This window comes from Neopsephotus bourkii, unplaced genomic scaffold (genome assembly GCF_033783945.1).
Source record: "Neopsephotus bourkii isolate Nb327-2 ecotype Australia unplaced genomic scaffold, CSIRO-AGI_Nbou_v1 NB_1292, whole genome shotgun sequence".
In the NCBI taxonomy this organism is placed as follows: domain Eukaryota; kingdom Metazoa; phylum Chordata; class Aves; order Psittaciformes; family Psittacidae; genus Neopsephotus; species Neopsephotus bourkii.
In genome coordinates, this window is record NW_026901776.1 from 2,417,218 (window position 1) to 2,431,728 (window position 14,511).

The window sequence follows — 14,511 nt, forward strand, 5'->3', positions numbered from 1 at the left end:
GTTAAGAATCAAGGTACAGGCTTACCCAACTCGATGGACTGGGTGAGAGACTCAGAAGATACAAAACCTCAAGGCTTCCAATACAGTGTCATAGATCACTAAATTTGCTTATAAGGAATTGATAGATGTCTGCCTGAAACAAGGCGGTCAGCTTGAGATGATAAATTCCCTTACAACCACCTACTTACTTTTTCTGAATACACGGCTTAATCATCAAGCAAAGGGACTGATTCCAGGTGTAAGCCAGACAAATAACCCCGTAATTTTGTGATGTGGCTGCCTGGCTTGAACTTCAGCCTTTGCAATGATAGCTTTTGAGCTGTACTTTAGCAATATAGAGTAAGCAGCATAAATTGTTATGACCAAGTATCATCCAGAGATTCCCAACCAGTGTTGCAAGGCCTCACAGTTCCCAAGGAAAAATTGCGTTTTGTTTCCTATTCTTTCTTTTTTTATTTTTTCTTCAGGTGAAAAAAGTAATGAAGAAGTAAGGAGCTGACTTCTTACTACTCAGCAATTTTTAGAAGCTTTGCTGGAATAGGAAGGATACAAAATAGTCACTGGTTGAAACTAACATTTTTCTTCACTTATGATAAAATGATCAAGCTGGGTGGTGCATCAGTCCTGGACAGTGGCTTGGCTTTCCCCATGCTACCATCCCAGCAACTGTATTTCAGAAAACTCTGTAAGACTGTGACAATCTCCCTATATGCTCTATTAAGTGCAGTGTTGCTAAAATACAGTTCCAGAGCTGTTATACTATAATTTTATATATGGTCTGCATATAATGTATACAATATACATGTGTTCTTGTGAGCATGTGTGTCTGTGTGCTCACCTGTGAAGAGAAATACTGTATATACCTACTGTGCTCCCCAGCACAATTTATGCAACAAACACCATCTGTTCAGCTGTGTCTGTTCATGCAACAGACACTCGGTCTGAGCAAAGACACTCTATAAGCATGAATTAAGTTACCCTCAGTATGAAAAGCAATTTATTGATCCAGTCCCTGATAGATTTCCTTTTCATTCAATTTTTACCTACTGTTAGCAAACAATACAGCTTTAAAGGGAAAATTCAGTAACTGGTGTTTCTCTTGGGTACTGTGTATCTGGAAGACCTAGAGCTTTAAAACCTTCTGAACTTGTAAGAGTATATCTGTTCTGCAGCAGAAAAAAAAAATCAAAACAAAAAACCAAATAATGTACAAAAGAAACAGAAAGCTGCAATGTGCTTCTTCGGGAAGAGCAGGAGAGCTACGATTAAATCCTTACTTTTTCTGAGCCAAACCAGGGAGACAAACTTAAGTATCATCCCAATTCTTCATCATCAGGCTGTAAGCTATTTATTTCTCACACTTTATAAAAAAAGGACCTGCTTCAGTCTCTGGACAAAACATAAAAAGAGCTGAAATCCCAGTAATGTTTCCAGCTGTAATTCTTTGAGATTTATAGCTACTATTGCCACTTTTCTTTGGAAGAAGTATTCTTCAAAAGAACAATGTATTTTTCAGCCTGATTGACTATGACAACCTGTTTATGAATTTATTGTTAGACCAGGAAGATTCCTGCTTTTTCTGTTTGCCTTTTAAATGAAGCTAATACACTTTTGAAAGCTTTTGTGTTATCCTAGTGAGGCATATTAGTTGGGGTTTAGGAGGAGAGTCTCACTTTTTCTGTATGCAACTTCCTTTTTCCTCCTCTCCTTCATGCCCAGGTATAATTTTTTTCATCATAACTTAGTTTTTTTCTTGCTTCTCCTTGATCTCTTTTCTAACATAGGCAAGTCAGATAAGTGGTAGCACTCCTAATCTTTGCCTAATATGTTAGACTTGGGTCCTGACTTTGAATTGGATCTGACAGAATGCATGTCCCTCTGCAGGGACTTACTTTGGCATGGTACTGTCTATGTTGCCTGCTGTACTAATTGTGAGTAAGCATTTTGCCCCCCTCCTTGTAGCTTCCTTTTCTCTTTGGTAAATAAATCAAACAATAACAACTTTCTTTTCCCTCTTCTTTATTGCCTTATTGAATTATGGTTGCTTAGTAATATCAGGTGAGTGATATTGCCAGCTGTCTTCCCACAAATGTCAAAATACTAATTGCTTGCTGCCACAGGAGGCTATTATGTTCAAATTCCCAGGACTCATTGCTCTCACTCCAAATATGAATACCTCTGTTAAGACCGATACAGCTTATTAATAAAAAAGACCAGCCACTACAATAGCTTGTAGTGTACATTAAGAATTCTATAACCAGAGAGATATGCAGGGTTTTGTGATCTCAAAAAACTCAGATGCACTTGATATTTACAATGAAATAGATTCTTCCACAATAGCAGTATTACAAGGAAGTTTATTTTGTCATGCTCTGATTTAATAAAATAATATCTTCGAGTATAGCTTCCTTATCCTCACTAAAACAAGCAACCTTTTGTGTACTCCAGTACTAACACAGAATGCAGATCCTGAAGAGCATCTTAAATATATTGAGAGGAATAATTGTATGATTTTAATATGATTGAATACAAGATACAGCAAAAGATATAAGGCAGCATTTCCCAGAATTTCTTCAATGAAGTCAGAGTCACCAGAAGAGGCACTTACAATGAAAATTGGACTATAGCCTTTAGCAAATGGTGAAGATAAATTACGTGAGTTACAAAAAACTGGGAACAGAGTGTGTTTGATGGATTCAGAGCAGGATTTGAAGTTAAAGAATGACACATAGACAGAAAGAAAGATGTCAGAGTACCTGGAAATCAAAAGCTCATATTTAAAGGAATAGACTAATAGGTAGGAATTTTATTTCCTTTTCTACTCTCTACTTGCCACATGACCTTAAGTTAGTCTCTTGACTTCTCTGTTGGGTTTGGCATAATGGTGTGATGGTTTTCTTGCATTAAATGCTCATAAAAAGGATTCCGTCCATTGTTGTTTTTCTGGTTTGGTGGGGCGGGGTCTTTGTTTGTTTGGGCTTTGGGGGGGGGGGAAGCGAGGGGAGTGCTTTTTTTGTTTGTTTGTGGGTTTGTTTTGGTTTTTTTTTTTCCCCATTGGAAACAGATACTGAAGCACCAAAAATTTTAAGTAAAAAAAATACTGAAAGCTCTTAAAAAGTTACAGAATCCAAAAGGAATTCTTAATTTGCATGTCCCATCATCCCCATTCCCATATGCATCCCATATTTTCAAGGGATATTTCAAGAAATGCAATCACCTTCTGCAAAAGGTTTTGTCAAGAAACACATTTTCCCATGAAAGTTAAGTTTCAGTAGAAAATCACAGAGCAAATTTGGCCAGCCAACAGCATTACATATCTACTTATCTGTATATCAGGAAACAAGAGGTTTTAGTTCCCAGATGAATGTGGCTTTTAGCTGACCAGGTGGGCTGAATGACACAGACCTAGCAGTTTTGGAATATGTGACATGATCCCTGCCTTTCCTTTCCACAAAGGTGCCTTCCCTTTCTGCAATCTCTTCTCAGAAGCATGGCATACCCTTGGATGCATCAGTGACATGCCTTCCAAGAATTGTAAAGTGGTAAAACAATTTCCTCTTAACAAAGTCAACCCATGATTCCTTCAATAGCATTCATCTTAATCCTCTTTTTTTTAATTAGTTCAAGTGAGTATTCATTGCTTTCTCACACAGCTCCCACTACCTTATGTATAAGCTTTCAAGACAGTGACAAAGTACGTCTGCTCAGCTGACAATATGGAATTATTTCTGTATTTGTTCAGACTGTAGCACATAGAATGACCTATATCTGATAGAGGTGTGCTGAACCACATTATCCATACATTTAATTGGCACAGCTTGGAAAGTACCATCAGGAACATAAAAGTGTCAAAGATGTCATAGTCATAGAGTAAGCAAGAAGGAAACACTGAAGGCTGGTGAACAGAATTAGCTTTTCCAAACACATAATTCACAGGATCTCCAAAGAGTCTTCTGAAATGCGTTTCTTATTCCCTCACATCCTGACAAAGCAAATTAAATGTTACTAACTTCTCAGTTTCATCAAACGTTTGTTCCCCTTCAAAGTTAAGTACTTGGTTATTTTAGTTTCCAGCTTCCTGGAAGCTCAGGCAATGTGTTAGTTTCGTTTTATTAACACAGGACTGTTTGGTTTTTTTTTGTGCTAGTTGTTCACACATCCCTCCTGAGAACACCTGCATTTTTCAAGCAGCTTTGACTGAGCCAAAACTGTGGTTCACTTAACATTTTCCAGGCTTCACTGAGGCTGAGGTTAGTTTTTGAGGAAGAGAAGACAGATAGAGAGTTCCTTATTTTACTCTTCTTTTACAACCTTGGTACATAAATAAAACACGCGCAGTAATTTATAAGAGCTCTAAAGTAATTCTGCTTGTCTTATTGCGCTTGTTATTGCTTCTACTGGCTCCAGCCTAGACAAACTCTTATTTCATGGCCACAACTACACAGTTACACCTTTCTCATACAGAGAGAATCCCAGAAGATAGTGTGCTTGATTCCTGCATGCCTTGTGTAGTCATGTACAGAAAGATGGTTACAAATTGTTGCTTTTCTAAAGTAATATTTTGCACTTACTTGGCAAGACAGAAAAAGGAGAAAGCACAAAGCAGTGGAGAAAAAAATTAAATCAGTGGAGAAAAGGATCAATCTTTAACAGCTATATGTAAACCATGTAAATTAACTGACCTAGAGCAATTACGGTAATTAAAATAGCATGGATTTGCATGGATAGCTTCTTAAGTATTTTTTCTTTATTTGTCATCAAATGTTACCTTTCATTACTGTATAATAAATATTTAAAGCAATATATTGAAAGGGTGCAAGCCCCCAAGCACCTGTGACCCCACCAATAACCTTTGCTAATTGAAAGGGTATGCTTCTTCCCCAAGTTGCTCCTTGAAAACCCCTGCATGACAAATAGTTCAAAAGCTCCATATTCTGTGATATATAAACAAAATGAATCATGAATTCTTTAAAAGATCTTTAGAAAGATTACTAGTCTTTCAGTTAAGCCTTTTCTGAACCATCCTGTTTCAGAACATTACAATACTACTTGACATTTCTATGTACAATAGATTAAGGCTTAGCATAGTTTAGATTAAACTTACTAATATTAATATCAATGTTAATATTACAGTTATGATGATGCATAGTATTTAAGTAGTTATTTAGATGATAGAAAATAGACTTTTTTGCTAAAGGCATTATTTAAAAGAGAAAAGAAAGACATAAGTGCAATTGGATACTCAAGTTATTTGAAAACATAAGAATTTTTCAACATGAGTCTAGCTCTGAAATGGATGATACTGTACTTTCAAAAGTAGCCCTTTCTAATACTTTTTAGCTTGTTAGTAAAACTGAGCACCTCATTTCACCACTGGATGCTTTCCTTATGACTTGTAAACTAATGTCCATGGAAAGGGTTGTTTGAAGACTTTCTTAGTACCTATTTACAGGTAGTCATGTAACGACTGCCCAAGAATCTTCAATGCTGCCAGGAAATCTCTGAACTTGCTTGACTGCTTGCTAACCAACAAAGGTGCTTCAGCATCACCTCCCTGATCCCAGCACTGCAGGACTGAGAGACAACACGTGAATACTTGGCCACACCAGCTCTTGAAGTTGTAACAATTCATTGAAATATACAGATAATGGAAAAAAGTTCTTTTTTAAGGACAGACTCAAGGGGACTTTGAGGTTAATTGTTAATTGCCTTTTCTACATCTGTCTGTCTATCTATCCATACATTCATCCATATTAAAATACTACAGATTAAAAAAAATGAAGACCAGCACAACTACATTTCCGAGCTTTTATTTCTGATCTAAGTACAGAGCTTAATCCTAAGATTCAGTCTATCACTAATGATGTATGTAATTTCAGTAATAGACTGTAAAGTAGCATTTCTGAAAAAAGTAAAGAACTGCTTTATAATACACTATTTGTTCTATGTTATACACTCTTTGACTCTTTTTAAAATGGTTAATTCATGTATTATGGTTTCTACTGAGTCCTTGGATACAAGTCAAGAACAAAAACCAACAATATTTTCCCAGTAAAGTCAGAGAAACCTCTGCATTTATAATGTGATGGGTAGGACTGAACATCAGCTGAATACATGACAACATTATGACATGACTTAAAAATATAGTAAATAAAGAGCATAACAAGGGAAGACATGATATAAACAATTTACAAGTATGCAACTCACAGATGAGAAAGAAAAAAGAAAGTAAAAAACGTTTACATTTGAAATTAGAATTGCTCTCCAAAGAATATATATAAAAAAATTACTAATGTGAAGGAAGAAAACCTTACCTAAGTTCAAAGGCTAGATTTCAAAGGTTTGAGGTATGCGCAGATGGAAAACATTCATTTCAACACAGCTTCAAGGCCAGAGAGACACCATTAGTGGAATAAACCTTTTGTTGCTACTAATGTAAAATTAATCCTTTCAGCATAAATAAATCCCTATCTTTAATATAAAAAAGATAACCATACATATATACAGTTAAGACCCTTGAACTACCTTTGTGGTTCCTATATGTCCTAGTTTCAGCTGGGATACTTTTCCCCGTAGTAGCTGATACAGTGCTGTGTTTTGGCTCCAGTCTATGAATAATGTTGGTAACACACCAGTGTTTTAGTTCTTGCTAAGCAGCACTTACCCTGATCAAGGGCTTTTCAGTCCCACATGCTCTGCCAGTGAGGAGGGACGCAAGAAGTCTGGAGGTAGCACAGCCAGGACAGCTGACCTCAACTGACCAAAGAGGTATTCCATACCATAGAACATCATGCTCAGTATTTGAACTGGATGGAGTTAGCTAGATAGGAGAGATGAATCACTGCTCAGGAATGAGCTGGGCATTGGTCAGCAGGTGGGATCAATTGTATTGTGCATCACCTGGATTTAGGGGTTTGTTGGTTTGTTTGATTCCTCTCTCTCACTCTCACCCCCTGCGACCCCCCCCCCATTTATTATTATTGTTGTTGTTACTGTTATATTGTTATTAAATTTCACTTTATTTCAGTTATTAAACTGTTCTTATCTCAATCCACAAATTTTAACTTTTTTTCTAATTCTTCTCCTCATCCCACCAGGGATGGGGGAGTGAGTGAGAACAGCTGTGTGGTACTTAGTTGCCAGCTAGGCTTAAACCGCAACACTATTCTGGCTCATTTCTTACTTCTGAAATATATTATGTTTGATGTTTCCATACCACACAATCTTTTATTACCATTACTATAGTGAAGTCAAATGTATACTGCCTACAATGGTTTCTTACATTTGCTAAGTTTTACTTACTTTATATTTTCACTGAAGGATATTTTATACTATTTTATATAATCTTATACCATTTAACACCTATAGGCTGACTCAACGAATGAACATTAAATAATAGGGTAGTAGCAGAAGTACAGCAGGAACAAATGCTGCAAGCACAGCCTGCTCTGAATGTCTGTCCAGGAAGCTCTGCATTAAGGCAGCTGATATAAAAATGATTCCCTTCATAGGGAGGGAATACACTTATAGCCTCATAGGCTCATCCTTTTATAGTTGCTTCCTCTATGTTTTCTATGTTATTTGCACCTTAATCTCTAGCAGGCTTACAGTTTTTCAGAAGTACTTTCATAGGCCCATGGAGCCTCACAGTGTGGATTGTATAGAACTAAAATATTGCTCTCAAACCATATTGATTTGGGAGTGTTTGCATAGCATAACTTGTACTGACAGAATTTGTTTGGATGTGCTACAAAGCCAGAGGATTTCCAGCAATTCTTCACTGTGAATTTAGTGAATACACTAAATTATTGCTGTGCCAAAAGACAACAATTTATTACACTAAATCATGTTTGCATTTACAGTTAAGGCCGTAATATTGCAGTGGCACAACTAAAGGCTTCAAGGTACAGAGTTCTTAAAAAAATATGCCTACAGACTGTAAAATTTTATTACTTCTGCTACTACCTCAGGATCCAGGAGTTGTGGTACTGATGGAACACAGCTCAATGTCCAAGTGGAGACTGATAAAGAGTGGTGTCCCTCAGGGGTCACCGTTGGGACCAATCCTCTTCAACATCTTTGTCAGTAACACGGACAGTGAGATTGAGTGCACCGACACCAAGCTGTGTGGCTCAGTTGATGCACTGGAGGGAAGGGATGCCACCCAGAGGGACCTGGACACGCTTGATAGGTGGGCCAATGCCAACCTCATGAAGTTCAGCAAAGTGAAGTAGAAGGTCCTGCACTTGGTTCAGAGCAATCTCAGTCACAGCTATAGATTGGGTGCAGAAGTGATTCAGAGCAGAGAAGGACTTGGCTGTGTTGGTCGATGAGAATCTTAACATGAGCCGGCAGTGTGCACCCGCAGCCCAGAAAGCCAACCGTATCCTGGCCTGCATCAAAAGGACATGGAACTGTTGGAACAAGTCCAGAGGAGGGCCATGAGGATGATCAGGGGACTGGAGCACCTCCCGTATGAAGACAGGCTGAGAAAGTTGGGGCTGTTCAGCCTGGAGAAGAGAAGGCTGCATGGAGACCTCATAGCAGCCTTCCAGTATCTGAAGGGGGCCTATAAGGATGCTGGAGAGGGACTCTCCATTAGGGACTGTGGTGATAGGACAAGGGGGTAATGGTTTTAAACTTAAACAAGGAGAGTTTAGGTTAGGTATACAAAAAAAGTTCTTTACTGTGAAGGTGTTGAGGTACTAGAACAGGTTGCCCAAAGAAGCAGTAAGTAGTTGGAACCAGATGATCTTAAGCTCCTTTCCAGCCCTAACCATTCTGTGATTCTATGATTCTATGATTTCCTTTCATGAGAGCTACCTCTTCTGAAAGGGTTTATGTATCCTTTTACATAAAAATTCTGTACACAATACAGAAGGAAGTTAATCAGAGCAGTTAATCCAATAACTCCAAGTCTTGTCTTTTTCTATTAGCATTCCATATTTAGCAGTCACTGTCTACCAACACATAAATCTGGTGCAGTTATTTTCCTACTCTTAAACTGACCATAGTCTCTATGAACATAAGTATGCTTATCAATATAAATATGTACATTTTAGGCCTTTGCTTCACACAACAATGAAACCAAATATTTGCAAAATATACTCAATAGAATCCTCCATTTGTTAGTGTGATTCATGTTCAACACCAGTGTTTAATGAATCCTTGTCAGTGTTGGCATAGCCATTTGCTTACACTCTTAGAATGCTCAGGATTTACAAAATAAATTAAAAAAAATAAAAAAGGAAAACCACCACTCTTCTGTCATAGATGTATTACTTTGTTAATAAGTCATCTCCAGAAAAAGCTGTATACCCAACTTTGAGAAGAGGTCACCATGAGCGAAAGTGAAATGTGTGGAAAGGTGGAAGTTAGGATCAGTCACAATCATAACATGCAGAGAAAACTACAAAAACAATTGTGAGAAAATTCCAGCTTCATTTGACATAAACTGTGCCACACACTGTACTTGTTTCTTATTTTCTGTTACTGAAAAGTGGTTTTCAAATATGTGTTTGTCGATCAATTATCCTAACTGATTAAAATATCTGCTGGAATGCCCCAGAAGAATATATTATTTTGTGGGCATGACTTTTGCATACGGATATGAATATGAACATAGAAAAAGTATGAAAAATACACCACTGACTTTGAAGCGGATAATTAGCCTCATATTGAAAGCTATTAAACAAACAAACAAACAACTTGATTTGCAAACCTTTTGACTACATAATTCCCATAAAATTAATTATACTGCAAATTCAGAAGAGTGGAACCTCAGCACTTGTAAGTTGTTCACATTGGATTTTCCTTCAGAGCCCTCAAAAGAGATCATAAATATTATTTTATTACAACCCAGAATCTCATGAAAAAAAATGTTCTCCCTGACCCTGATTTTTTTCATCTCTCCTTTCAGGACACCACTGTTTCCCATGGCAGCCCCAGCCCAGGAAGGAGCAATTTACAGCAGCCCTTCGAAACAACATCAGCCATACAGATCAACATTTCCCTGTGGATAATTTTCACTTGAATGTGAGGACCTTAGAGAAGTTCCCAAATCCTTTTCCTACACTGCTGAACTGCAGGGATTTTGCAGCAGAGATGGCACCTAACAATACCTCTGGGGACTTCTTATATAGAATTTATTAAGCATCCTGATGGTGAAGGCCAGCCAAATTGTCTTTATTTTTTTTCAGACCTCAACAGGACTGCACTTACTGCTTTCTAGTCTGCAGCATGATGTGCTCTATTGAAGTGATATGGCACAGAAATACACGTTTTCCTGTACTGAGTGAATTAGAAAATCATGTGTTTTTAATTAGCTGTAAAAGGACACTACAGCAGCTGGTAATACAAAGCATATGAAAAGATTTGCCTTGCTTTGGCTTTGCACTTAGAGAATCAAACAGTTAAGTGCCCGCTCTTCTATAGTGAGTGATGAATGTGAATTATGTGGATTGGAGAAGGCGTGGGGTTTTAAACACAGGCTCTTCCCATTTCACTTCAGTGCTGCCGAGTGGCTGCTAATTTACTCCTGCTCTATTGCCTGTTTCTGGATCATTACTGAAACTGTTAGTCATAGACTCCCTGAGATGTTTTACAACATTTCGTGAACAAAAGACAACTATGGTACAGTGAGAGTACATCATACAGGCTCCAGTCCTCCTTATGCTCACATGTATGCTCCTGGGCAGGGGAGGGCAAAACACAGAAACCTGCAGAAAATCTTGGGGGAGGGGAGAAAGAAGGAGGCGTCCTCAGAGTGGGATTTCCACCTCCCTGTTGTTCTGTAAAGGGGTCTGCTCCAAAAGAAAGAAAAAAGGAATTGCAGATGGACAGATGACACATTTTCCTCCCCTGAATATCTGCTTTGGCTTCTGTGATGGAGAAGCTAAGAAGCAGTGCTAAATGTGCTCAGTTAGTATTTCCTGAAGCAGTATGAATTTGTCTCATGTGTTCTGTGATACTCATTTAAGGAGGGCACAAGGTTCCACTCAAGCTTCAGCTCCCCAGCCACTAGCAATAGCCTCTCTGAGATGAAAGGGATAATGCATAAGAGTGTTAAAGATTGGGATGGCAAGCAATGAACATTATCAGACAATCAGTATTTTCTGTGTTTTGGCACAGTTTGGCCTCAGCATTTAGAAGCATATATAGAAGCAACTTTCCCATCACCCTAAATTTAATTCACGGATACACAAACTAAACCAGGTTTGAGCTTTTACATATTTTTTTGCCCTTCCTCACTATCACTCTGAGATTCTCATCTATTCAAAACTGGTAGCATTTACTAAAGCTTGTCAGACTTGAGCTTCCTTCAGGGTCCAGAATCACCATTCACAGTTAGCACTATCATATTATTATGATACGGTGGAAATGAAAGACGTATATGAGTGCTAAATAGCCAGTATTATTTGTTGTTATCAAAATTATATACCCTTCAAGATCTGCACATATCAACCTTAAGGCTCTAGAAATCAGTCACATTTTGTATCATATTTACATAGTTTCATGTACCATGTTCAGGCTACTTATACGAAGAGTTCCCATGCTTTGATAACTAACCTGATAACAGAACACTTTGCTGAAGTGCTGAATTCTTGGCTAACATTGTAGCCACATAACCACAGACTTGCTATGAATATACTTACTTTGGTACACCTTCCAGAATGAGTCCTCTAAGGCCTTTTCTCCTCCTCCCAATTTCTGTGCAAGTTACTACACTTTCAAAACACTCCTATAGGTTTTGGTTTTTTCCATTATTTCTAAGAAAAGGTGAGAAGTGAATTATTTAATATAAGGAGTAGCAAACACATACTTTTTGAAAAATTTCCAGGTCAATGATCAAAAAAATTACCTGCATTCTAAAGGCAGAATGCATGAATTGGTACGGTGCTGATTTGTCTCTGTTACAATGTGAAGAAGTATCTCCAGCTCATCTGATACCCCACTGAAGAATTTCTTCAGTGTGTTCTCTAGATGAGAACTGGTCTCAATCAATTTCCATTAGTGAGAAAGGTATCTCTGGGAAAAAAAAAAAAAAAAAAAAAGGTTTAAACTCACAATAGCAGAAATGATATTTCAGGTTTTTTAAACCTGTCAAAAATTAACTTCATGTTGCCTTAAGCAGAATAAGTAACTCAGGTGTGGAAATATTAAAGATAGGTGAATGGGCATTTATCTTTACTCAGACTATTGCAAAATTAGATTTGACTTTTCATCCCCCAAACTACTGAATTTCATTCTTGCATGATATTTTCCAAAACAGCATCAAATAAGCCAGTAGATGTGCTGTCGTTTCCCTGTATAGTACATAAACACCGCCATAGGTGGCTGCTCACATAGATCCCCAGCAGCACCCACAATCACCTAGAGGGATGTGGTGGGTTGACCTTGTCCAGCTGCCTGGTAGCCACACAACTGCTCACTCCATCCCTTCCTCAACAGGAAAGGAGGAGAAAATCAAATGAAAAGCAAAGCTTGTAGATCAGGACAGAGAGATCCTCACCAGTTACTCTCAGAGGCGAAATAGGCTTGACTTTGCAAAAATGAATTTAATTTATTGCCAATTTGTAACAGAGTTGGATGGTGAGAAATAAAGACAAAACCTAAAGCAACGTTCCCCCACCCCTTACCTTTTTTTCCCAGGCTCAACTTCACTCTCTCATTTCCAGCTCTTCCTTCCCCTCAGCACTCTTGAGCAGCACAGGGTGACAGGGACAGGGGTTATGGTTACTCCATGACAGCTCCTTTCTGCTGCCCCTTCCTCCTCTCGCTGCTCCCTGCTCTACTATAAGGCTTTCATGGGTTGCCATCTTTCAGGCTGAACCTGCTCCAGCCTGTGCTCTCCATGGGCTGCAGTTTCCTCAGGATATGACCATCTGCTGAAGGAGCTGCAGGCAAAACCCTGCTGCAGTACCTGGAGCACCTCTTCCCCCTCCTCCTGCTCTCACCTTGTTCTCCCCCCCTGTTTTTTCCTCACAGTTTAAGAAAACGAAGTGTTTTGCCCTTTCTGAAACATGCTTTCACCAAGCCACCACCAGTGTGGCTGGGCTCAGCCATGCCCTTTGGTGGGGTGGCTGGAGCTGGCTGGAACCTCTGGGCCTGGCATGAGGCAACCCCTGTTCCTCCTCACAGAGGCCACCCTGCAGCACTCACCACTAGCACTTCGTCATTGACATCTGGCACAAGATGTAAACACAGTCCTAAACACATAGTCTGATACATCTTACAAGTGCACAATCCATTCTTAAAAGCATTTGAAGTATGTTAAACTGATTTTGAAGGGATGAGGCCATTTAGATCCTCTGAGGTAATGGAGCTTGGCCTACACGTTTCTTGATGTGCACTGGATGTTCATACAATGCACTGGAAGAATAATTGCCTAAAGTTTATTTTTACACAATTTAGAATCAATTAAAATATGTGCTTCAAGACCTAAACCTTACCCACCTGAATAATCTGAAATATTTTTATCAGTTTCAAGTATTTAGTCACAAATGGTGAGAAATTTATGCCAAGCAACGCGATCTGCCTCCGATTCCTGCCCAGGTGACCTTCTCCTGATTTCTCCTTTACTGCATCGACATCTACATCTGATTGATGGTTCTTCAGTACTTCAGAGTCTGAGATTAATGATCAAGTTCCCTCATCTTGGTCACCTGAGTTTGAAGGAAAGACTGGGATTTGAATTGTGGAGGTTAAAAAAAGGAAAATATTTTTCTTGTCTTGCCATGGCTAAAAGGTCATTCTTGAGCACAAGTGGTTTAAATAATTAATCATGAGCTACTGAGTCATAATGATTACTGATCTGTCTTCTACTACGGTAACATTCTATTTTCTCAACTCCTTATTTTTTTATTCTGCAGTAGGATTAAACAGCTCTCAATCTGCAGTAACCAGAATTGTTTAAGCATGCTGCAACTGCATAATGATGCATCAGATCAGTACCTTTTATAATCTGACTAACAGAGAAGTGCCTTAATGGGACTACATGCTAAAATCAAAGTGTTTTGTTTGGGAACAGCATGCCTCTCTCAGCTTTGAGCACATAATCTGTTTTTTAAGTAGTCTGTGCATACTCACTTTGCAACAGGAGATGATTTGAGACTCCAGTGCTGATCTACAGAAAATCTGGTTTTCAAAGGGAAAAGCTGCTGTTATAGGTTGTGTATTTGTAACTTATACTCCTGGTGGGCATTAACAGATGCTGAAGGAGAAAGTAGATGTATATATGTTTTTGTTTTATTGCATTAAGAAAGGCAACTTCATTTCTACTTACCTCATTGTTAGATCTGCCATTGCTATTGCATTCATTTAGAAATTTGGAAATAATGATATTACGCTTACAAAGATCTTGGAAGGATTAATTAATTGTTTTGGAAGTGTTCCCCATTATGAGAAATCAAAGTGTTATAAAAATAAAGTTATTATGTTACCAAATAATAGGCCTAGAACTTGAATTTCGGTCTTGATTAGACCAGTTCTATATAGATAAGGCTCCAACTG